The 24,273-nt window shown below is 48.4% G+C and overlaps 1 protein-coding gene across 4 annotated transcripts in view; it reads right to left on the bottom strand.

Moving 5' to 3' along the window:
* The window catches only part of KLHL29 (kelch like family member 29), a 301,122-nt gene that overhangs the window by 224,118 nt on the left and 52,731 nt on the right, over positions 1-24,273 (bottom strand). The window lies entirely within an intron of this gene.

Raw genomic sequence — 24,273 nt, 5'->3', positions numbered from 1 at the left:
CAGAGAAAGAGAAGATCTTCAGGGGCCAGGACTCCTCACTGAGATGGAATAACGAAATTTTCATAATGCTTGAAGTTCACAAAGCCTCGCTCATGTGCATTTCCTGATTTACCTTTGCTCAGAAGTTTATATGAGTGGATTACTATTATTATTCCTATTTTATAGATGGAAAAACATGGCAGCTACATAAGCGAGGGAATCAGAATTGGAACTCTAGATTTGCACCTTGCATCCCATGCTTTGTTCCAAATTCTTCAGCTGCCACGACCCTGGGGCCCTGATGGATGATAATATTAGAACTGTCCTGGGTTCACTCTGCAGTCCCCACCCCTGCGCTAGATAAAAATACAGGTGTCAGTGGATATCCTCGTTCCAGTCTGGTCCCGGAGAGCCCAAACCAACCCTATGACCCGACTGGCCGCTGCCCCCCTCCCCTTCTCCCGCTTCTCCGCAGCCCTGGTAGTGGTCAGGTTCCCAAGTGACCCCCTCCCCTCCCACACCAGAGAAGCCACACACTGGCCCCCATGCCTACGATGAAACCTCTGTCAGCCCTAAGGCGGAGCCCCGTATTCTTCATTATTATTACCTTGGGGTTTCTCAAACTTTTTTTGTTATCACTCCCCCCAGCAAGAGAAAAATTCCATTCCATTCCATTTAAATTCTTTCTAACAAGTGACATTCAATTCTGAAGGGGTAAGACTTTGTTGGGGAGGGTGGCGCTGCTGAGGGGCATAAGCCATCGTGGCATCACGAGTTTTTGTATCCTCCTTCACTCCTGGAATTGATCCATGACCCTCACCCCCGACCCTGTCCCCTTGCATGTATTCGCTGACATTCTCCAGACCCGCTGCTTCTGGACCATTTCCTCAGGGCCCAGCACTGCCACCTCCTCTGCCTTAAAAACCCCAGTTCCTCCTTCTCTCTTTTGCTCCCCGCCCCCAGCACTGTCCTTAATGGTGTGCAGTCACCTGTTCTCTAGGATCTCCACTACTGCGGCCGGGGCCGGGCCTCCCCACCTCTCACCGGGATCACAGCAACAGCCCCCAGTGGCCCTGCTGTCGCCACGGGGATTGTGCTCAACCTCAGAATAGTCACGGCATTCCTGCCCTAAATCCCTCCATGGCAGGAGCCCCGGGAAACCCAGGCAAATCCAGACTCTTTCCATGCCCTGAGCTGTCCAGCCTCCACTGCCTGGGCTACCCACCGCGCGGACACCCCCAGCTCTCCTACTGTGACCACACCCTTGCTTCCCTCCCTGAATCTCCTCCCACCTACCTTCACTCTTAAGGAAAACTGCTGGAAAATATCAAGTGCGTGCATGTCATCCAAAGAAGTTTCTTGATGGCCCATCTCCAGGTGCCTCTTGGCTGGTCTGGGCAAGGAGAATGGGCAGAGAAGGAAAATGGGGTGCCCACACACAGACTGATCAGTTCCTAAATTATGCCATCATAGTGTTCTGCCAGACACAAGGACTAAAACAGTTCAGAAAAAAAAAATCAACCCTCTCCCCTACAAACCCACCCCCCGTTGTCTTGTTACACAGCAGACCCCTCAGCAATTGCATTAACCAGGACTCGCCTAACTGGGCCCCACCACTTAGCGCCAGCACACAAACCCTCCTCTACCCCCAGGTAATACACATGTGCTTATCCCTGGAACCGGAGCTGACAGGACCTTTGCATTTTCTGAAGACCACAAGATGAGGAGAGAGGTGGAGGTGCCAGGGGACCCCCCAGCCTGACTCGCCTGTGGTGGCATTTAAGATGCTGGCAGAGTGTGTAGCCCCTGGCACGTAGTAGATGCTCAGTAAGGCTCTGTTGAAGGAAGGAAAATGCCTACCAGACTCAACTCATTTTCTACAATTTTGCTTCACACATCTGGAAGTTCACACCATGGTTTCATGACTGGAATACAAACCAGCTTAAAAAAAAAAAATCAGACATTGCTTCCAGATTTCGCTCTTATGAACAGGCTTGCATCCTCCCTTTAAATTGCAATAATTCTTTCCCAGATGTTGCTTCTCCTTCAGACCCATAAATTTAAGCTTTTCATGATGACGCTTCACATTTGCCTGGTGCTGTGGGCTCTTTGGAGAGCTTGTGCATCTTCTCTCCTTCATTAGACCACCACGCGGAGCCCGGGAGAGGCGGACAGGCGCCAACATCTCTAATTCACTGACAGGGAGGCCAGCTGCCAATACCACCAAGCTGGATTGCAGTGTGAGTGGGTTCCCCTCTCCTTCCTGCTGCTGCGAGACCTGCAGTACCCTCTTTTCCAGCACCACCCCCCAGGGCTCCATGTGGGGTGGGGTATCCATAGAGGGCCCCCCCCCCCCCGCCATGTTGGCCTCAGTGGTGCTGCCCACTTCAAACTCTGACTCAAATGTGAGCAAGTTTCTTCCCTTGGTTCTCCCTGACATTCCTGCGAGGCTGTACCATTTCAGTAAGACCTGTCTAGAATCTTGGAGTAAAACAGAACAGTAGGCCAACCGGTCGGTGGCAGCCGTGGACAGAGGAAATCGTATGTGGCCAGACAGGCTGGTTCCCCAGCTGTCTCCAGGAGGGTCTATGGCCCTGGGCAGGTTCGTCCCAGCTTCACGGGGCAGCCCCCATCTTAGCATCAACCACAGAGGAGCTCACACTCAGGAAGAGCCCACCTCAAGTCTGGACCACACAGGCAGAGCCCAAGAGAGTGGGGCCTCCCTCTTTCTTTCCACCTTCCCTGTTCCTGTTCCTTGTGAGGCCTGTCTCCTTCCTGGGGACTGGCCCTGAGGCTGTTTGTTTTAGTTCTTTGGCGGGGGAGCCTTTGACCTGTACCCTAAGCCCTCAAGTAGCTAACCACATCAGAAAACACCTGAGTCCTCCATCTGGGCCACAGCTGTCCACGTCAGGGGGCAGGAGACAGTTGTGAGGACAGAAGACACAGCCAGCAAACCCATTCACTGAATCTGGCACCTGCTAGTGCACAGGGGTCCCACAGCATCCCCTGCCCCCTGGACACCCCACTGCCCACAGCTACAGAGAGAAGTGATGGGCAAAAGTGACTTCACAGAGTAAAACACGTTGAGCTTTTAGACTCTGTGTTTCTGGTATGCTCAGGGAGACACAGAGAAACCTGACAAGCCCTTCTCCCACCTTGGAATCCCTGTGGCCTGCGTGGCACGGTCAGAGCTGCCTTCTGGATTGACATCCTAGTCCCTGTCGCAGCGGTTCAGCGGCTGGCTTGGCCTGCGTGTGGTCAAGAGCCTGTGGGAAGGGCACTCAGCACAGCCCAGGGCACCGAGAATGGGTGGCTATAACCATTATATAGCCATGCCTGCTAACTGAAGCACATGAGAGGGGCCCCTAAGATACCTCTAGTGCCACGGGGAGGGCTGGGACTCACACAACGTGGGGCTTTCTCTCCCGGCACCTCTCCGCAGAAGCGAGCACGCAGTAGGCCACCCACCAGTTGGCCTCCTGTTCTGTTTTACTCCATGCGTGGATGGGGATCTGCCCCGGGAGGCAGTGGAAGCGGTGGGCTGACCATGGGCACAGGAACCCTGGGTCCAGCGGACACTGGTCAGCTGCCACGCCCTGCCCCCTCCAGCTATGTTCCCGAACGTCCTCTGAGAGGGCAGCTTCAGCCTCTCCCCTTCCCCCACCTCGCCTCTCCCCTGCCAGCCGTTGGTCAACCCAAGCCCAGGCCTGATGCCACGAAGGCTCCCATTCCCTCGCTCTACCTGGGTTCTGACCCCAAGCCTACAGGGCCAGAGTCTGAAAACCACTGCTTCCTCACCCAGTAAAAAGCTGTTTTATTTGAGTAAATTTGAGGCTGTTTCTATACTCTCAGAGGAAAAAAAAATTGTGAAAGAAAAGCCTTTGGAGATTACAGTACTTTTTACCCAATATGATGAGTTATCCATTTAAAAATAAACCACAGACAGGCATGTTTCTCTGTACCCAGGCAGAAAGCAGTCATTACCAGGAATTTCTCTAAGTTCTCTGCTTTTCTTGGCCAATATAGAAACATCCTAGGAACTGAAAATAGAATTAGGAGCTAATTCTGTTTTCCTGATCTTTACCAACGTGTGCAGGCAAGTGGCTTGATCGCGCCATGGCTTCACGTTCCACCTGAAAAAATAATAATAATAATAAAACATGGAGCCATGGCTCACCAGCTTCACGGCACTGCTGCGATCTAAACCTGCTACCGAGGAGCCGGGCCAGAGCCCAAAGCAGTCGATACAAGTGCACGGAATCACTGAGCTGCGGCCTGGCACAGCTTGATGTCCAGATACAGGCAAGAAACCCAAAGGCAAGTGCGGGTCAGTGACAAGCTCAAGGTCACACAGCTGATCGTCAGGAGAGGGAGGAGCAGTGTTGGCTTCCTAAATTCTCCCCTGATCTCTTTCTCCCCCTCCTCTGTCTGCGGTTTAACTGGACCTGAAGATTCCAGGAAAGTCCCCTAGAAAGGTTAAACAACTTATCAAACCCAGTCTTCCTTCCTTCAGAAAGCCCCCCCCCACCCCGTCTTCCTCTCTCCTCTCCAGCGAGCAGTAAATCAAATATTCCTTGCTGCATTACTTTTCAAGCTCCATGTTTCTAAATCCAAAGACATCTATAAATAATACATACTCATTTATATGTACATTTAAAAGATTAAAAAAAAAGCCATAACAAAGATACCTGTAGATTCTTCTGAATACTAATGGCCTATTTAAGACACAGTGGGAGCAAACGGCTGCTACGGAGCTCAGGTAACCACAGACACGAGCCTCCTTCCACTCCATCTCGGGCTGCACACTGGAGCGGGGAGCCTCCATTCGGAGCACTCCATTCACTGCTTCTCTCCCACGGTCACATTTAGCCATCTGCTTCTTCTTTTATATGTGGGACTGTGTATTTTTTTCCCTCTTCAGTTTTATATGAAACATTTAGCAATGAAGTAGCAAATAAAAATACTACATATCATCTAGAATTCATATAAAATCGTAGTTGGCTTGAACGCATCTAAAGGTTGATAAAAAGAAACACATAGATGCTTCTTAAAGGCTTATTTATATTTTATTACACATTACACACATCACATTCCATTGAGAAAATTTAGGAGTTGATGTGGTTCACTCTGTCACATGCTGGCATGGCGAAGATTAGAGAACATTCTTCGTTTGGAACACAATGCACTTGCATGCCGTTACCCCAGCCAGTGAAAATGGGCGCAAATAATCCAGCAGCACTCAGTCTTTGGAAGGAAGGGTTTCTGTACCCCCCCCGCCCCCCTGCCCAGAGTGTGCACTCTCGGCCTCATTGAGCTACCCCACCCTCCACCCTGCTGATCCTCACTCCAAAGCAAGGATGTGGCTGAAGAACCACCGCCTCTCAGACAGACGCTCAGGTCAGCTAGAAGCTGGCGGAGCTGGCACCCACCCTGTCACATACCCACGTGCAGAAATACAGGATGTCACAAGGCTGTGGATGCTAAGGGCTAAGTTAACAAGACTCCTGGGACTGAAAGTGGTCGGAGGTGGGAGGGCTCCAGGCTGCCGGAAGGTTCTATGTCAGGGCGAACTCTAGGTCCTGGAGGATGAGAGAATCTGCAGGGTCAGCCTGGAGACTGGAAGGTTGATGATTGCTTTGGGGATATCAAGGCCCCCCACACCTCCAGCCTGCCCTCCCACAGAGAGAGGCAGGAGACGGAAAGTGTCAGCGGGTGACCCCCCAGGCTGGGGAAGGGGCCTCTGTTACTGCTGGTAAGGGGGGGCTCTCTTCTGCACCTCAAAACTGCCAGGGACTGCATCCTCAGCACCGGTTCTGTTGCTTGGTCTTTGGGACCCCCCTCCCCTTCTGCATAACAGGGAGACACACACTGCTTGCCAAAGTAGGAGACCTTGAGTTTGCTCATCCCCACAGCACATGCCATGTCAAATGTATTTGTAGCGGGATCATTGGCTATCTGTAGGCCGTGCAGCAACCATGTATGAAAAATAACATTGAGGAGCAAATTAAGTGGTCTGTCTGCGAGCAGCCCTTTTAGATGAGGAAGGGCTGCTGTTGACAAATCTATGAAAATTATACATAAATTATCTAAAAGCACACGGACACATGATCAGAATGAGGACCTTGATTATGGGTATTTTAAATACAACTGGATTAAATCATCTTGTCTCCCTTGAATGGAGGAATAATAATTAAGAGAAGAGGTGGGAGAAATCAATCATACCCATCACCTTCCTGACCCCCCCCCAAAAAAAGTCAAGAATTTTCACTTTTCAGGATGAGGATGCCTTAACACACTGAGACATCTGGGGTGTTGCCAAGAATCCTCTACAAAATGGGTTATAGGGCAGAGGGATCCAGAGAAGCTCCTGGGGGCCCTTAAAATGGGAAGAGGAAGGTAGGGAGGTCAGGGGCACCTCTCCCTGTGCAGCAGAACCCGGACAAGGATTTGAGGCGAATGGTTTATCTGGGAAGTGAATTCAGAAAGCTAGCCTAGTGGGGAATCACACAGGTAAGTGAAGAAAGCCAACACAGATTGCCCTAAATGAGCAGGACACCACTGTGGGCACCTAGACCAATCTCACGGGGGACCTCTGGGGGACAGAGCGGGGCATGTCTCAGAGGCATCCTTCACATCCTGGGGTGCGAGGCAGCTGGAGCATCTTCCACCAACTCCCCTTTCTCCTAGGCTTAGAGCTCCTGCCAGAGAATGAACCCTCCTGGCATTTCAGATCTGCCCCAAGGGGGCAGCAGAGGCTCTGGGGGTGCAGGGTTGGGGAGGATCCTGGGACAGTGAAGTTCCAGCATGTGCAAACACACTATGTTGGAAACTTATAACCTCTGATTACTTGGATGGAATTCAATTTGCCACTTTCAAAAGTCTAACAAAAACAGACTACCCCCCCCATGTAATCACTGAATAATATTACAATCATTTTGCGTGGAAATTGCATTATTTCCCTGATGGAAGCATAGGCTTTGCACCTCTCAGGGCTTCACCCGCTACATTACTTTTCAAAGTATGAAGTAGCAGGTTCCAATTATCTGAAAAAAATTTAAAACAGTAACAGCACAATACATAGTGTGATCCAGATGGAAAGAATACACATTTTCCAGGACAGGCACCTTGATTGGTGGCTGTAACTGTTAAACACATTTCAGGTAATATAGTGATAATGGACATTAATAGTAGCAATAGTGCTGAAGTGCTGGAATATAATCATTTCTGATTATATTACTATTTCCTTTTGTGGAACACAGTGCATATTTCCAAATGACTCTATGCTCATTAAAAGACACAAAAGCCCAGCAGCGGGTTGGCGGAAAGGTGGCTGGAAGGGGCTTGCAGTTCCTGGTGCTTGGAATGTGGGGAAAGATGGGGGCCAGAGTTCTTGGTGGGCCCAGCAGCCTCAGCACCATCCTCTGTGATCTGGCTCCATCGGAGACCTCTGCCTGTATTCGCAGACATCAGCTGCTGAACAGCCAGCAAGGAATGCCCGTATGTACAATGCAGTAAGCGGATAGGTTTTAAAGGAGAATTTGGTAAATTAAAAAAATGCTTGTTTATGCCCAAATACATGACCATCTTTCCCTTCATCTCCCATTATCCCTCAGAAAAAGGAGGTTGCCTTAACTTCAGGATGCCCGATATGTTGATTGATAAATTCTTTATCAAGAAAAGGACATCTCTTAGTGTACTCTCTCGCCTAATTTAGCAAAAACAGGTGCAGTAATTATTCTTGGGATTATGACTTCATAATTTTAGCTTTTGGATGTTGTTGTAAAGAAGACTGAAAGGTCACTTTATAAAGACACCCGACAATGTGTAATTGCTGCAAGAGATGGTGAACATTCACCTGGAATGTTCAATGGAAACAGTGTAACAATGTCACAACTCATAGGAATTGGGACTGGTGGCTTGGGACAAAATTGTAAAGGAAGGTGTAATCCCCAGATTCAGAAAGTGGCTTCTCCTGAAAATTTGGATGGAAGTAAGAATCATGAGCTCGGGAAAACTGTCAGAGGACTCAAAAAAGGGGCGCCCGGCTGGCTCAGTCCGTAGGGCACGTGACTCTTGAGCTCAGGGTCCTGAGTTTAAGCCCCACGTTGGGCATGGGGCCTACTTAACAAACACACAAACAATGCCACTCTAGTGATAAAAAGTACACTGGGAAGAGAACACTCGCTGGAGTTGAAACTGCACGCGACAGGCTTGAATGATGACTTGTGAAATCTATCAGTGGAAAAAGTCGTATTTTATTTTATTTTATTTTTTTTAAAGATTTTATTTATTTATTTGAGAGAGAGAGAATGAGAGATAGTGAGCATGAGAGGGAAGAGGGTCAGAGGGAGAAGCAGACTCCCCGCTGAGCAGGGAGCCCGATGTGGGACTCGATCCCGGGACTCCAGGATCATGACCTGAGCCGAAGGCAGTCGCTTAACCAACTGAGCCACCCAGGCGCCCCGGAAAAAGTCGTATTTTAAAGTTAGCCTGGCGCACCTGGGTGGCTCAGTCATTAAACGTCTGCCTTCAGCTCAGGTCATGGTCCCCGGGTCCTGGGATGGAGCCCCGCATCGGGCTCCCTGCTCAGCGGGAAGCCTGCTTCTCCCTCTCCCACTACCCCTGCTTGTGTTCCCTCTCTCACTGTGTCTCTCTCTGTCAAATAAATAAAATCTTAAAAAAAAATAAAGTTAGCTTGTTATAGATTCTGTCATTTTAAAAATGTGTAACTAAAGCAATTAATTATGTATTTTAAGTATATGGTAAGTTATCTATATAGATGTGGACATCTATATTCCAAAAAATTCATATATTCAGGCTGCCTAAAGAGGCTTTTTTGGAGACCTTTTCTTTGGGAAAGTGGGGAATATCTTATATTTGGGTGGAAAGTTAGTTTTCTTAGCACTGTAGAGGGGTGGTCACCATCCTGCCAAAGGCGTAATTTAATCTGCAAATCAAAGCCATCAGGGAGACTAGACAATATTCAGTTCAACAATTCCTTCCTTGTAGGGATGCGAAAACAGAGGCCAGAGAACTCTCTGTCCTACCAAGGAATCCTTAAATGAAGAAGTGAAACCTACAAGAAAATCTAGAAAATCTGAACATGGCTTCGCCCATGGATACCCCATGTGGCAGTGGTTCGGCCTAAGGCTCTTCATCGGTCAAGTGAGGGTAATTTGGGGCTAACCTCAAAGAATCTACCTGTAGCGGGTTATTCTAGAGCACTGCGGTGCTTGCCTTCTCTCCAGGAGGTTTTTCCCTCTGGATCACAGACCAGCTTGCATTTCAGAAGTCCTGCCAGAACCCTACCACTGCCTAAAAAAAAAAAAAAAAAAATGACGACACAATTATTGAAAAATTTATCTAAACATGAAAATATATGTCCGGTCTTCTTTTCAAATGGGAGGAATCTGCTGAAAGGTGCCAGGCAGGAGTGGTCTTCTGATCCTATCACTGTCTATCACCCTCAGCCTCCCCAGGTAACAAACTTCTCCCCTCTGGCCTGGAGCAGTCCCTTCCGTCTGCAATCCTCGGCCTCCCGCTGTTCATGCCTGTCGGTGCTGGGCTGGGGCTGCCCACTGGACCACCCATCCTGATGGAAGGGGGGACTGCTGTTACTAGAAGGGGAGAAAGCCGGATCTGCACTGGCTCACAATGCAGCTCTGGGTGCTGAGACCCACTCTAAACTTTATGAGTCATGCAGATCCACTTTCCCCCCCAGCAAAGATGGAGGAGGAACGGTGCATGTGATGATGGGGTGTGGTGTCCTGATGGAGGAGTTACACGAGGTTCCTGGGGTCCACTGTAAGTCCCAGACAGCAAAGAACAATTTGGAGTTCCCAGAAGCACGCTTCTCTGAAGTGTTTGTCTTTCAATGGGGTATTTCAGCCACATAGTGCCTAAAAATTAACAGCTCCACGAGAACTCCTAATCGGGAAGGATTAAGCTGGCTACCTCAAGGCCACACTCCTCAGAGCTGCGGGCGTGGGATTCCTGGAGAAGCTGCAGGAAGTGCTGGAGTGTATGAATTATGAATTAAGACCCTGTGGATGCTCAAGTCTTGTTCAAGAGCCCAGATTCAAAGGGGAGACAGGAAGAACCACATCTCATGCTTGTCTACGAGCCCAGTCTCAGTCAGTCCTGGCTCCCGCACGTACTAGTCATGTGATGTCGAGCCAGCCTCGTGACTCCTCTGCCTCAGTCTCCTCAGCTGTAAAATGGGGTAACCAGAGCACTTCCGCCATTCGGTTGTTGGGAGAGCAAATGAGGTCATTCAATGGAGTACTCAGAAACCTGCCTGAGGCATGGTAAGTGTTCGTGATTTTTGTTTTATCTCGTCTGCGACCAGAATGATCTTCCTAAGACACAAATTTGGATTCCTTCAGTGGCCTCCCACTGAATAGGTAAAATCTGAAACACTTGGCACGGTTTCTCTGGTCCTGACCCCATTCTAGTGACTTCCGCCCTTACTGCTTGTGGTGCTTCCTGAGCGTGCACTGCGTTGTCTCACATCTTTGCGCCTTTCTGCAGGTGCCGTCTCCACCTGCCCTGCCTGTCCCTCATCTTCTGCTTGGCCAGCTCCACTGTGTGTGCTAAGTGCCCGTCCTCTGAGCTCCTGCGGTTACCATATGCAGTTACTGAGGTACCTTGTACTCTATTCACATTTTGGACCAGATAATTCTTTGTGGAAGGGGCTGTCCCGTGCAATGTTAGGATGGTTAGCAGCATTCCTGGCCTCTACCCGCTAGATGCCAGTAGCAGCCTCTCTCCCTTGCCCCCAAGTTGTGACAATCAAGAATAACTCCAGACATGGCCTACCATCCCCAAGGTAGAAAAGGGGATAGAATTACCCTTGGGTGATAGCCACTGCACTAGACTATAAGCCCCTGGGACCCCTAGGCTATAACTTACTCATTTCTGTATCACTGGGGCCTGGTCCGGTAGTTGGCAAATAGTAAGTGCTCAATAAATGTCCATTGAAAAAGAAAGAAGGAAATAAAATGAATTTATGCTCATAACATAGTAAATACCTGCCCCCCCCTACCCAAGATGAGACAGGCATGTGGGATCAAATAATGAATAAATGAACAAGACAGCGTTTGATCAATCATTAAACACACAGTAAGAGTGTTGAACAAACAAGTGCCTCCCATCATTTCAATATCTTAAAGAAAAATGTCAATCCCCATTGCCTCCCAGTTTCCCCACTAACTGACCTATTCAGCTGTTCTGCATCCCAGTGAAACTTCTGCAGGAGTTACCTGGGTTTTCTGTCTGCTTCCCTTACCTGCCATTCCCTCCTGAGCCCATTGTTCTGTCTCCAGCTCTCAGGCTAAGGGCACCAACCCATCTCCCTGTCGCTAAATCCGGTGGAATGTTTCACTCTCCAGCTCATTTGCTCTGTCGGAAGCCTTCAACACTGACGACCACTCCTGGGAGGCGTGGTCGATAGTGTGATATTTAGTAACGGCCGTGGGTGGGCACCAACCCATCCCAGCACATGTGCTGACCAGTCAGAATGGCCACGGGGTATCAGCGACCAGGTCCACTGGGCTGTGTGTACAGGCTGAACAGTCTCCCATTTCCCCCCCCTCCCTCTGGCTATTAAGTATCAGAGTCCCTTGAAGATTTTTCCCAGGCTCCCTTCTTTTTACTTGATTCTCTCCCCCTGGATAATCTAAGCAATGCTCAAGGCTTCAGGTACCCTCTCATGCTGACGACTCCCCAAAGCATATGACTTGCAGTCCCCACCTCGCCTCTGGGCTCCAGATCTGTACATGTCCCTTGCTTACCTGTCACCTCTAATTTGATGTCTCAAAGGCAACTCAACCTATCAGGCTCCTTCCTCTGACCAAAACAAAATACAAAACCAAGCACAACAAAAAACCCAGGGGACTTCCCCAGTGCTGCGGATCTCAGTAGATAGCACCTCTAACCCTCCCTCTCATTGTACGAACTTGACACCTAGCCATCCTGCAGGTTCTCTCCCTCCCTAAATACCTTTCAGCACTCCTTCTGAAAGATCTTTTATCTCCATCTACTTCTCTTTACCTCCATTACCACTTTCCTCTCTTGCAATAGGCCTTCTACTTGCTCTCCCTGAATCTTCACTTGTTCTTCTCTGATCTGTTCTCATGTTGCTGCCAGAGAGATTTGTCTCAAAATGCAAATCTGCTTCTTTTTCTCCCCATGCTTTAAGCCTTCCTCATTAGCTTCAGACAGACTGGAGCTCCAGCATGGCCCCAAGCCTGTGCATGGACTGGTTACCGCCTCATCTTCCCCTCCCCTCTGTTCTCCTCTACCCACCACCACACTGGCCTTCTTTAAGTTTCTAGAATGTTCCATACTCCTGCCATAGGGCCTTTCTGTGTGCTGTTTCCTCTCTCTCTCTTCACCTGGTTATGCTGATTCAAATCCCAAATCAAGCCTCAAGCCTTCCTTGACCTGACACTATATCACATCCCTGTTTGTGGAGCTATGAGAATATGTCTTTCCTACAAACACCAGTGTTCATAATTTATGTTTGTGATTATATGATTTATTTCTGTCTTCTTAGCCTAGAGTGTTAAGTCCTAACAGGTAGAGACTATGTCCACTTTTGTTTACCTCTGTGTTTCTAGCCCAGGGGTCAGCAAACAATGGTCTTTGGGCCAAATCCAGCCCCTTCCCTGTCTTTGCCCATAAAGTTTTATTGGAACAAAGCTACACCCATACATTTATGTATTGTCTATGGTTGCTTTCCCCTTACAAGAGTTGGGTAGTTACGACAAAGACAATATGGCTCTCAAAGCCTAAAATATTTACTCTACAGAAAACGTCTGCCAGGCCCTGCTCTAGTCAGAACACCAGCACCTAGCAGAAAGCAGACATTCAATACACATTTGTTAAATGAATGAGTAAACGGGTAAGCTGAAAAAATGAGCTTCTGATATATGTCTTGGTGTCTGCCGAGTGAGTATCTCAAATAAGCTCTCTCTAGGGCAATGCAGGCCACCTGCAGACCTGTGTTGGAGCCCATAGGGGCTGGTATTAATGTGCTGACTCTCATTCTCTTCTTTAGGAGCAGGATTCCTAAAATTTTCTTTGGATTCCCTGCCAACAGGTCACTCTAGGCAAAGAGGGGGCCTTTCATCTGACTACAGGGCCTTTGCTCTTGGTGCTTCAAAGCCCGAGAAGCTCTCATTGCCTGTCCCACATCAGCCAGACCCTGTCACAATCCTATGACAGCCCTAAAGGAAGAAAAGGGAATTCCAGAGCCACCCCCAACCTCAGGGACACTGGGGGGACTGCATGGGTCCAGAGAAGTCTCAAACACCCTGTGGGGACTCTGGGTGGGGAAGGAGCCCAGAGCCACACCAAAACCCCTAAAGGGACAAAACCAAAGCACGGAACCAAAAGAGAGAACTAATAGCTCCTGGCTCTCTCTCTTCCTAGCCCAAACCTCCAGAACTCTGCAGCTCAAGGCTACCACTACCCACAGGAAAGGATTGCCTTAGTCACTCAGGCCCCCAAACACCTGGCATTTCCTCATTCAGAGCCCACTTTGAGTTCAGCCTTTGGTCACACATTTTCCTATAGTGGTCCCGGGTTTGCATGAGGCTCCCTGCCTCTATACCCTGCGCTATCTCAGAGCAGGGCCTGCTTTATGCTTCTCTTGCCTGTCACCACCCCTTCCAGCTCCAACCCCTGGATCAGGCAGGCACAGAGAAAGGCACACAGGAGGGTCTCAGCAAACACCTAGGAAAGGCAAATTGGCTCCAAACTGCACTGCTTCTGACACCTGAGAGGCTGATCGCCGCCACCCAGCTCCCTGCCACCCAGCTCCCTTCTGCCTGCGCCTGCTTCTTCTATGGCATGCCTGACCTGGAGTGACCCTGCCTCCCTCCTCCCTCTGCTCAGCGCCGTCCCAGCTGGGCCCTGTCAGCACATTTCAAACCAGCCTGGGTGCATCCACTGTCCAGGCCTGTAGGCTGATTGGCAGGAAGCTTCTGGAACTGCCATCCTGGTAAAATGTCAAAGCCAAAAAGTAGCCACTTTTTTTTTTTTTTTTTTTTTGATGGGGGAAGACTCCAGAATTTTAATACTCATCAGTAAGTTGTAGAAAACTCCCCAAGCAGTGATAAAGCTAGATTCAGGCTGAAGCGTTAAATGTGGCAGGAACAAAAAATGCAATGTGAGCATTTACACCAAAGCGCAAATAGCCAGAAACCCACAGAGTTGGTGCGGGAGAATGTTTCCGGCTCTTCACTCATGGGTGCTAGACGCATGCATCACGTGGCTTTACTAGAAAAAGAGTTTCACATTTAGTTCTCAGATGTTTTGTTAAGATCCACGGAAAAGAGAACGAATACTCCTGAGCAAAGCTCAAAGCACTGCTCCAAATATTCTAGAACATCCTCTTTGACCTGCGTCTTCCCGGGTCCCTGGTACGGCTCCATGAACACCTGGGCACTAAAGGGACCCCACCGGGGGTTCTGTGGAGGCAGCTCCCTCTCAGGCCTGTCTGAGCCACTGCCCCCACTGCATTAAGGGCTCAGGGTCCAAAGTCTTCCCAGCCTTGGCTTCTCCATTTAAAAACATGAAGAGGATGCTGGCTCCTGTCATCCATCATGCAGGAATCTGCTCAGAAAAGGAATCCTTTGAAACAGGCTTGGTGGCTGTACGAGTCTGCTAGGGCTGTCATAACAAAATACCATAGACTGGGGGGCTTAAACAACAGAAATTCACTTTCTCAGAGTTTTGGAGGCTGGAGGTCCAAAATAAGGTGTGGGCAGTTCTGGTTTCTCTGGGGGCCTCTTGCCTTGGCTGACAGATGGCTGCCTTCTTGCTGTGTCCTCACACAGTCTTTCCTTTACATGTCCACATCCCTGGTGGGTCTCCGTGGATCTAAATTTCCTCTTTTTGTGAGGACACTACATGACCTCACTTAACCTCAACTACTTCTTCAATGTCTATCTCCCAATACTGTCTGTCACATTCTGAGGTACCGGGGTCTAGGGCTTCGACATACCAGTTTTGTGGGGGTACACAATTCAGTGTGTAACAATGGCTGACAAATGCACCAAACAGCATGTGTTATCTCATCCTAGCAGAATTAGGGAAAGTGGGAGGCCCCCCTTCTGTGGACACTTCACCAAACGGCACACTTGTCTGCCCTCAGAGGAAGTTTTTGAGCAGAAAGATGAATAAAAATCATAACGAAAATATCTCCCGTTAACTGGATTTCCATTTATTTATTTGCTTTTTACAAAGACCTCACTAAAAACAGACAAATTAATGATGACAATAGCAGTAACAGTTAATAGCAGACCAACCAACCGCCAACCATACCAAGCAAAGCCGCAAACACATTTAACTTAAAAATAGCTTGAAGTTGACCGGAATGTCACTCCGAGCTACAATACCCAGCATTTGTAAAACGTATTAGTTAACGTTTCTAGAGAGCATTGTAAGCCAGTCACAAGGGACCACGGACTATCTATCAACGGTCTGATTTTGCAGGAGAACCAAAACTTTTTCACCAATTATTGAAGAGATGAAAATTAGACAACACTCCTACCAAATGGAGCTCAACCCGAGAAGAGGGAAGAGGCTGGTCTGGAAGTACCACAGGGTGGTCTTCTTTCATTCACAGTAAATGTGTCTCCAGAGACACATTACTGTGGAGACACAGTAAATGTGTCTACAAACCGATGGAACACAGGGTGTGGACGTGAGGAAAAAATAAATGTGCCTCCGCCTCTCGTTTCTACAAGTGGTCAGACTCAGCATAAAACCCTCAGCTCCATCAGTGGGAGTGTCCGGGGGATGTGGCGCTGGGCACCGATTGGGAGGCGGCTGGCTGTTCGTCCACCTTCTACACCGGGCCCTTGGCATGGTGTCTGGCGGGCAGTGGGTTCCCGGAAATACTTGTTATATGGAATTATAGAAACATCCATTGCAGAAGAGACCTGGGCAAGGGGAAGACTGCTGAAAAATGCAGGACTGTAGGGAGAGCAAAACTCACAGAGAAGCTCGGAGCAGAGCATTCTACCAATCCCGAGCGACTGTGCAAATCAATCATTATTCAGTTTTCTGATACGATTACAAAAGGAGGTGGAATAAAGTGGAATAAGTAACTGCTTTAACATGTGTAACCTGCATCTTTTCAAAAATGAACTCCGGATTTTGAAAGGGGTGTATATCAAAGTTATAGAAGACATCAAGACGAGGCATCCTCTAGACCAATTCAAAACCTGGGGTGGGGATTTAAATAAAATCCAGCCGACGAAGCATAAAGACAAACTTATTTTTTTTAAACAATTACTCTGTGAAATAAAGAATAAACATGCTAGGCTGTTCTTTTACTGAGCTCACCCTACGATATGATTCAAGCAGTCTCCGTCACCATGTGAGTGGGATGGGAGGAGAGGAGAGAAATGTTGCAGCCCGAGCATAAAGGGCTTGGGCATGAGGTTAAGGATTTTGCATTTTCTCCTTCGGCCAGGGAGGAGACAACAGAGGTTTTAAAGGAATAAGTGACACATCAAATTTGAATTTTTCAAAAGATGACTCACCGATGAAAAGCCCCTAATGAAAACAGTAGCCATCAGCCGAAACAAATACAAAACGATTAGGCCTTACACAGGATCTTCCAAGCAGGCATGTTCTCCTGACTTGCTGTCTTCAATGACCAGTAGACAGTGAGTGAGCCACTGGTCTCATGCTTAGGGCTGGCTGTCCTGATTTCAAACGCTATAAATTCTCTGCAACAGAAATTCCCTTCAAACGCTGTTCTAAAACATCTTCCTTTTTAAAGAGTAAATGCAGGGCCGGTAAAAAATGCTGCAGTTTGCCAGTCCTAAGAGTAAACCTGAATTTTCTTCACCAAAGGGGAAAAAAACCCCTGAAATACCAAGTCCTTCTCATTTTATGATCTTGCTTTTTTCTAAATATTCATATAAGCTGACCTTTTCAAGGCATCGCCTGGAACTGAAAACATGCTCATAATAAATTGTGTTTCTCTGGCTTAATTGAAACAGTGTCTTTGCCACGAGTCAGGGGCACTGGTTTTCATTTCGCAGGGTGGCTGGGGAAGCAGAGTTAGCGAGGCATCACGGGGCTACTGGTACCTGGCAGGGGCTCTGGTTCTAGGGGAAAGGTCCACTGCACACTCCCAGCAAGGATCCTGTGTGTGTGTGTGTGTGTGTGTGTGTGTGTGTGTGTGTGTGTGCACATGTGTATACAAGACCCTCCTCCTGCATTTCCCATCTTTGAATCCTCCGAAGTGCTTTCCTGGGATTGTAACCAGGGACCAGGGACACCATTGGCAGCCTGGGGAAGCCTGTGGACACCTTTCAGAATAATGCATTTGAATGCATAAAATAAAGCACATAGGATGATGAAGGAGACCAACTTTGTTTAAGTATAGCTTTCAAAATACTAAAAACCAAAATGTTAATGTGGTAGTAAATGTCCTTCCTTTTCAGTGCATTAAATAATAAACTCTGGTGTCATGTCTAAAACCACCCTAATTTCAGAGCAGTGATGAGCGCAAATGATATTTTGGGGCATGTGCAACAAGGATGAAAACGTCTGTGATCCTACTTGTGACAAAGTCACGGGTCCTGCTTACTACTACCGTGGTTCGTTGCCTACATTCATAAATCGAAGAAAATGCTAACTTTCACTGGAAAGAAAAGACACATTCCCCCCCATTCATATTCACAGATGTCCTGCACTAGACCAAGTATAGAAAACAATTAACCCAATAAATGTGCCATGTAATGCTCTAAGGTGGGGATGCTGTTGCGCAACCCTATTTAATCTCAGAGCACCTCTCTTAAAGTTTCTGGGAACACTGAGGCTCCAGTGCTATGGTGTGAAGATTTAATGAGAAGTTCCTGCCCTTATTTTTGAATGTTTAAGAACGAGGCAATAAACGAAGAGATTAGGAGCTGGTGAATCTACCTAAGGCCTCGACAGACACCCTGTGGTCATTCGGGCCCCTGTGACATGCTCCTACAAGGACGTTTCTGAGACTCTGGAGGGGAAACGGGGCAGTGTGCTTTGCCCACCAGGAAGCACTGTTCCAGCTGGAAGGACTGCCACTCGGGAATGGCATTATTTCGCATTTTCAGGCGCAGCCACTGTGGGCTGGAATCCTGGTTCAGCCATTACTAGCTGTGGGACTTTAAGGTCATGTTTCTTTTCTGTGTGTCCATTTCCTTATTGGCAAATGGGCATCTCTCTCTCTCTCTCTCTTTAGTTTCAGAGGCAGAGGTCAGTGATTCATCAGTTGCATATAACACCCAGGGCTCATTACATCAAGTGCCCTCCTTAATGCCCATCACCCAGTGACCCCATCCCCAGGGCATCTCTTTTTCAGACAGTTTTGTAAGGAGGGCATGGGATGATACTACACATCAATGCTTAGAACAGCCTGGCACATAGTAAGCATTCAGTAAATGCTAGCCATTTTTATCATTTATTGTGGCCCCATCTCAGGCCATGATGGCGCCTTGGTTCCTACACTAACGTTTCCTCCTTCATCCTCCAAGTGTCTGAAAGGAGGCAAAGGCCTAGAAACAGGGGGTGGGTTCTTTTCCAGAGTCCTTACCTGGCACAGAGGAAAATGCTACACCTCACAGTTTTGTTTTGTTTTTTTTTTTCCAATAGTATTTCTGAAAAGGTCTCAATATGGGAGATGCACTATAAGCCAACAAAATTCTGAAGCTTCAGAGAAATCCTACCTTTTGGCCCTAGGCTGGCCACTGCTGCATTTTCTGTCACCTTACACCTACCAGCATGGGTAGTTCTGGGGGCCAAAGACACAGCCAGAAATACATGAAGATCAAGTTGTGCTTGGGTTATATTAACCAGCTGATAATGGCAGGGGTGAGGGAGTGTTTGTCACACAATCTCCAGAGACGCTGGACCCTCATGTCAGTAAGAGAACACTGTAGGTGTAGATAAACACTTCAAAAATTTTACTTTTACTTATTTTTTTGTGAAACACACACATTATAAAAGGAGACAACACAGTTCTTGTTCTTTAGAAGTTTACAATCTCTCAGGGGAGACAAACCCAGACATGGAAAGACATAAAAATGCACAAAGAAACTACAGTCCCCCAGTACAAATGGGGTGGTTACACAGAAGCGCAGTGCTAGGGCTCTGGGGTGGGGGATTCTGTGACTGTCTCCTGAACACAGCCTCCTGGATCTCCTCAAGTTCCACCCACCTGGAGACGGAGAGAAGAATCCTCCAAAAGGAAGACAGTACCTCAGGCTTGAGGGATATGTTTTGTTTTATTTTATCCTGCGACCTTTGTAAATGTGTTTGTATCACTTTTATAGTTAATAATATGAACGTACCACACCTCGGCAAATAAGAACAAAGGGAGTGGCTCTTTTCCAGGAGGGCTGTGACAGGACTTACTCTCTCCCAGCTTGAGAGGGAAAATATTGAGGACATGAAGGGTGGTGATAGTGAGAGTAAAGAGGGTAGTCACCCTCCAAGCGCCATTCCCAGAACTATTTATCTTTTCTGAACCTCAAAGCCCACAGAGGGGCCATAAGACTGCCTTGGAAAAAGGGGCTGGGTGCAGGAGGCTGCAGCCTTGGCTGAGAACGTGCAAGGCACATGCAGGGTTACCCAGACCCTGGGACACAGGTGCGGCCCTGATGGGAAGAGTTGTGCAAACTGCAGTAAATGTTTGCCGAAGGAGTGAACGCAGAGAGGCGGGCTGCCTCAAGGCGAGCTAGACCGGTCTTTAGGGAAAGCCAGGACAAGAAAGATGGCAAGAACTCAGGCTTGCTGAACTCTGTGTCCCAGGCTCGGCTCGAAGCCTTTACGTGCGTTAACCCAGTGAACTTTATGGGACAGAGCACTGGAACGCTCCTCCTATTAAGATGGGGAAACTTGAGGCACAGAGCTGTTAAGCCGTTTGCCAAAGCCCACACAGCCAGTTGGCTGTGGAGTCAGGATTCAAACCCACTCATCTGCCTTCAAAGACTAAAAAAGTTACTTAATTTATGTGAAGTGAAAGAATCCAGTCCCTAAAGACCACATATTATATGATTCAGTTCGTTTGGTATGTCCATAATAAGGAAATCCGCAGAGACAGAAGGTCCATTAGTGGCTGCCAGGGGTTGGGGAAAGAAGGGAATGGGGGATGGGTGCTAACAGGTGTGGGTTTCTTTTTGGGGTGATGAAATTATTGACCGTGGTGACAGCTGCACATCTGTGTGAATATACTGAAAACCACTGAATCATATACCTCCAATGGGCAAACTGTATGGAAGGTAAATTATATCTTAATAAAGCAAACCAGAGAACACACAACTCTCCTTTCACTGGGGGCCTAGGGAGACAACTCAACTTGGCTTCAAAGGGAGCCAGATGAAAAAATGGGAGGAATGTGTGTTTTCCTTAGAGTCTTCCAGTATCGACGCCGCTAACTGAACCCTCAGGCCTGGGGCTGGGGCAACCCCCCCTCCTGTTCTGCAGTGAAGGGGGGCCCAAAGATCCACTGCACAGGGGACCCTGGCCTCCGCTCTGTCCTCACAGCACAGCCACCACACAGCACTGTCAGGTTATTAAATATGAATTAAGAAAACGTAAGATCTGCCTACCGAAATTGAAGCTAGGGAAAAACAACCCTCAGCCTTCATATGATCCCGCAGAGCAGGCGAACCATCTTCACCCGATGGCACATCTTGCCTGAGCAGAGCGGCCAGCGTGACCCGGGAGATCCTGGGAGAGTCCTGTTCTGTCTCACCAAGAAGCCAGACGGAAGCTGGACAGCAAGGCCGGCGCCTGATTCATGATTAACTTGCTTGTGTTCTCCCCACTTGTGCTCTGAATTGTGGGATTGTTTTCCCTGGTATTTGTCACATTGAGGACATAAGCCTTTTAATTGGAGAGCGAGCAGACATGCAGCTTGAGATGTCAAAAGACTGTCTTTGTTGAGAAGTGTCTCCGTGAGGCAGGAGCCTGCAAGTGAATGGCTGTATCCCTGAGTCAGCTGGTGAGCCTGACTTGAGCACAGAACCGAACCAGCCAGAAGAATGGAAGATTCAGTTTATGCAGAACTTTGCTAGATGGCCCCAGGGGGCTGACTTCTGCATTAGATTAGGCCCTGCGGGGCTCCAGAAAGTTGGACCCAGGTGCATGGGCTTGTCTGAGAGGTTAAATATTTGTGTCCTAAGGTTGATGGTTCCCAACTAACTGCCTCCTTGGGGCACTCTGTGCCCTGTAACTTTGAGGTGCTCTTTCCACTGTGACCCTGAGCATGACCATGTGACTTGGCCTGGAAAAGTACAGGTACATTTCTACTTCCTCTCTCACTTCTCAACAAAGGCTGGAAGAACATGTTGGCCAGACTTGCTGGAGGATGAGAGGCAAGCCTACCCAGCCAGAGATTTGTGAGCTGAGCCCAAGTCTGAGAGAGCCCAGCTAAGATAACAGAGCCACCTAAGTGGCCTGCAGCTGCCAACAGAAGCATGGATGAACCCAGCTAAGACAGAAGAACCAGCCAACCTACAGACTAGATGAGCAATACTAGATGTTCACTGTCTTTTTCTTTCTTTCTTTCTTTCTTTCTTTCTTTCTTTCTTTCTTTCTTTCTTTCTTTCTTTCTTGAGAGAGGGAGAGAACATGTGTGCATGAACAGGGGTGGGGAAGGGTGGGCACAGAGGGACAGGGAGGGAGAGAGAGAGAGACTCTTAAGCAGGCCCCATGCCCAGCGCAGTCAGACATGGGGCTCAATCTCATGACCTTGAGATCATGACCTGAGCCAAAACCAAGAGTCAGAAGCTTAACGGACTGAGCCACTCAGGCGCCCCTAGATGTTGCCTTAAGTCACTGAATTTTGGGGTGACTTTGTTGTACAACCCTATTGGGTCAATGGGTCACTGATACATCCAGCCAGTACGTGGTAGGTGGAGATAATCCACGGTAGATGGAGATCATCAATCCCAGACCCTAAAGGATTCAGAGTCTAGTTCTAGAGGCCCTTTTGGACATACAGATACGTGGACCAGCTAACCGAAGATCTCTTGAAGGAAGAGAGCTTGGAGAAGACATGTCATGGGGCCCAGCCAGGCCAGATATGAGCTCTTGGAGTAGGAAAGGCAGTAGAATTTACAGACTCTGGAACCAGACAGCCTGGTTTCAAATCCTGGTTCCACCACGTCCTGGGTCATCTTTGTGAACTTACTTAATGCATGAAACCATAAACTGGCCCGATCGACATCCATTCAACCCTACTCCTGATGTGTCTTCCTATATTTCAAAGTCAAGAAAGCTAAAACGGCATACTCCTTCACACCTCCAGGGATCTAGATGTGTGTAAGATTCTACCCAGAAGGCGTGCTTGGATATGATCTGAGAGGCGAAGGAAATGAGGTGGGGCCATATGGCTGTAGATTCTGCTCTTCTCCTGCCAAGCAGAGGTGAGGAGACCAGCCACCAGCTTTGCGGATGTGTTGGGAAGCAGAGTACCCACGTAGCAGATGCAATTCTGAAGCCAACAGTTGCAGTGACCCCTCCTGGTCCCTGGATGGCAGCAAAGGTGGGCGTTCCTGAGGTCTGCAGTTCCCACAGTGGGGGTCCCGAACCCCAGCCTTTCCTCTACCGTCAGAATACAGCTCTGCTGTGCTGTGTTGCCAAGATCCTGCGTATCTAATGATTTTGGAAACTCCTAATCCCCTCTATTAGTCTTTCCTTAAATAGCCAGAGAAGCGTCTGTTTTCTGGCTCCTAAACTGTAATGGATACACTTAATCTCTCTGGACCTTAGTTTCCTCGTCTGTAAAGGGATACTGACACTTTATGCCTCAAAGGGTTGTCATAAGGATTCACTTAGTTAATCCAGTTAGGCAATTAGAACAGTGCCTGACATACGGAAAACATTTAAATTCGGTTTTGGAAAACTGGTGTCCTGGTGTCAGGGCACCCAGAGTTGACAAATTGTGGGAACTGCAGGACATCCAGTGACATTCTGATGTGGGGACATTTTTCTAGGCTCCTTGCATGTCTGGTGGATCTTCCAGGGATGAGGAGGTTGTTGGTATACTGATTGGGTTTGGATATTTTCAAAGGTTTGGGCATTACATCGTTTCACTCTTTGTGGCCTGGGTCACTTCTAGGCATAAGTTGTCTTGTCCGTCACATGGAGGGAAATTTAGGCCTCTGGTTTTATCCAGATCCATAATCCCCGAATCCGCGTCCTCGGGACCGAACCTGCTTTGGGATTCAGAATACAGATGTTGTATTGCATGATACTCCCAGGAGGGCCTACAACAGCAACCCCGAATCAGACGTATTAGTATTTCTATAGCAAAAGATGTGAACACTTAAGTTTACTGGGAGAAATGAGAAATCTAAAGGCTTTGTGTCAGTTTAGGTCAAGTTGTGCTGTCAAATGATTTCTTGTTTCCAGAGCTTTTTCTATTTCAGGTTTGTGAATAAGGGATATGGGCCTTTGCGTAAGGCTTAATGATATGACAGACCCCGGTGCTGAGCTGCGTGGGGGTAAGGTCAGCCACGAAGGGCCAGCTGTGTCCAAGCCAAGGCAGTCAGCACTGTTCAGAAGACATAGTGAGCTGATGGACAACTTTTTATATTTGCAAGGCTGCCTGACCAAATGCAACAAAAACGGGCACCCCCAAGCAATGACTTGGGCAAAACGGTTCTCTCTCTTCATACACTGGAGAGAACAGGAGGACAAGACACCAAAGACAGACCTATGTGGAGGAGAAGAGGGTGGTGCCATCACTTTGGGGGGACAGTGATGAGCATAACAGAGCCCAGGAGGAAGGTGCACGCTCTAAACCAGCAGTCCCCACTTTGGTGGCGGGAGTTTAATTCTGGGGTCTCTTTTAACTACTGCTCCAGGCCTCCCCACGGAGCAATCTCAGGACCGTGACTCCTGCTCACCGTACCCCACCCCTTGCAGAGCCTGCACCCAGGCTGTCTTTCTCAGCCCCCCTCTAGGGCACAGTCCCTGTCGTACTCATCTGTTTCCCTCGACACAGGACTGACCACACGGGGCACTCAGGGCATGCTGTTCTAGTTCTGGCATTCTGTGAGCACACCTGCAAGAGAGGTGCCAACGAATTTATCAAGCAAGCAAGTAAGGTCAATGTAGTCACCTCAGGTACAAGTAGAGCCCGGGGCTGGGGAGACTGGAGCAAATGGAATTTAAAAAGAATAAAGCAGCCATGGCATCCTAGAGGGGGTATGGTCTGCACATGGTTAAAAGGGCTGCTGGACCAAAGGAGAAGATCCAGGAAGTGAGGGAGACAGGACC

The sequence above is a fragment of the Callorhinus ursinus genome, unplaced genomic scaffold, assembly GCF_003265705.2.
Source record: "Callorhinus ursinus isolate GAN/ISIS: 27379988/994484 unplaced genomic scaffold, GSC_fseal_2.0 scaffold10, whole genome shotgun sequence".
NCBI lineage: Eukaryota > Metazoa > Chordata > Mammalia > Carnivora > Otariidae > Callorhinus > Callorhinus ursinus.
Note: the sequence above shows the minus strand (reverse complement) of the source record. Positions and strands in the feature narration are given on the sequence as shown.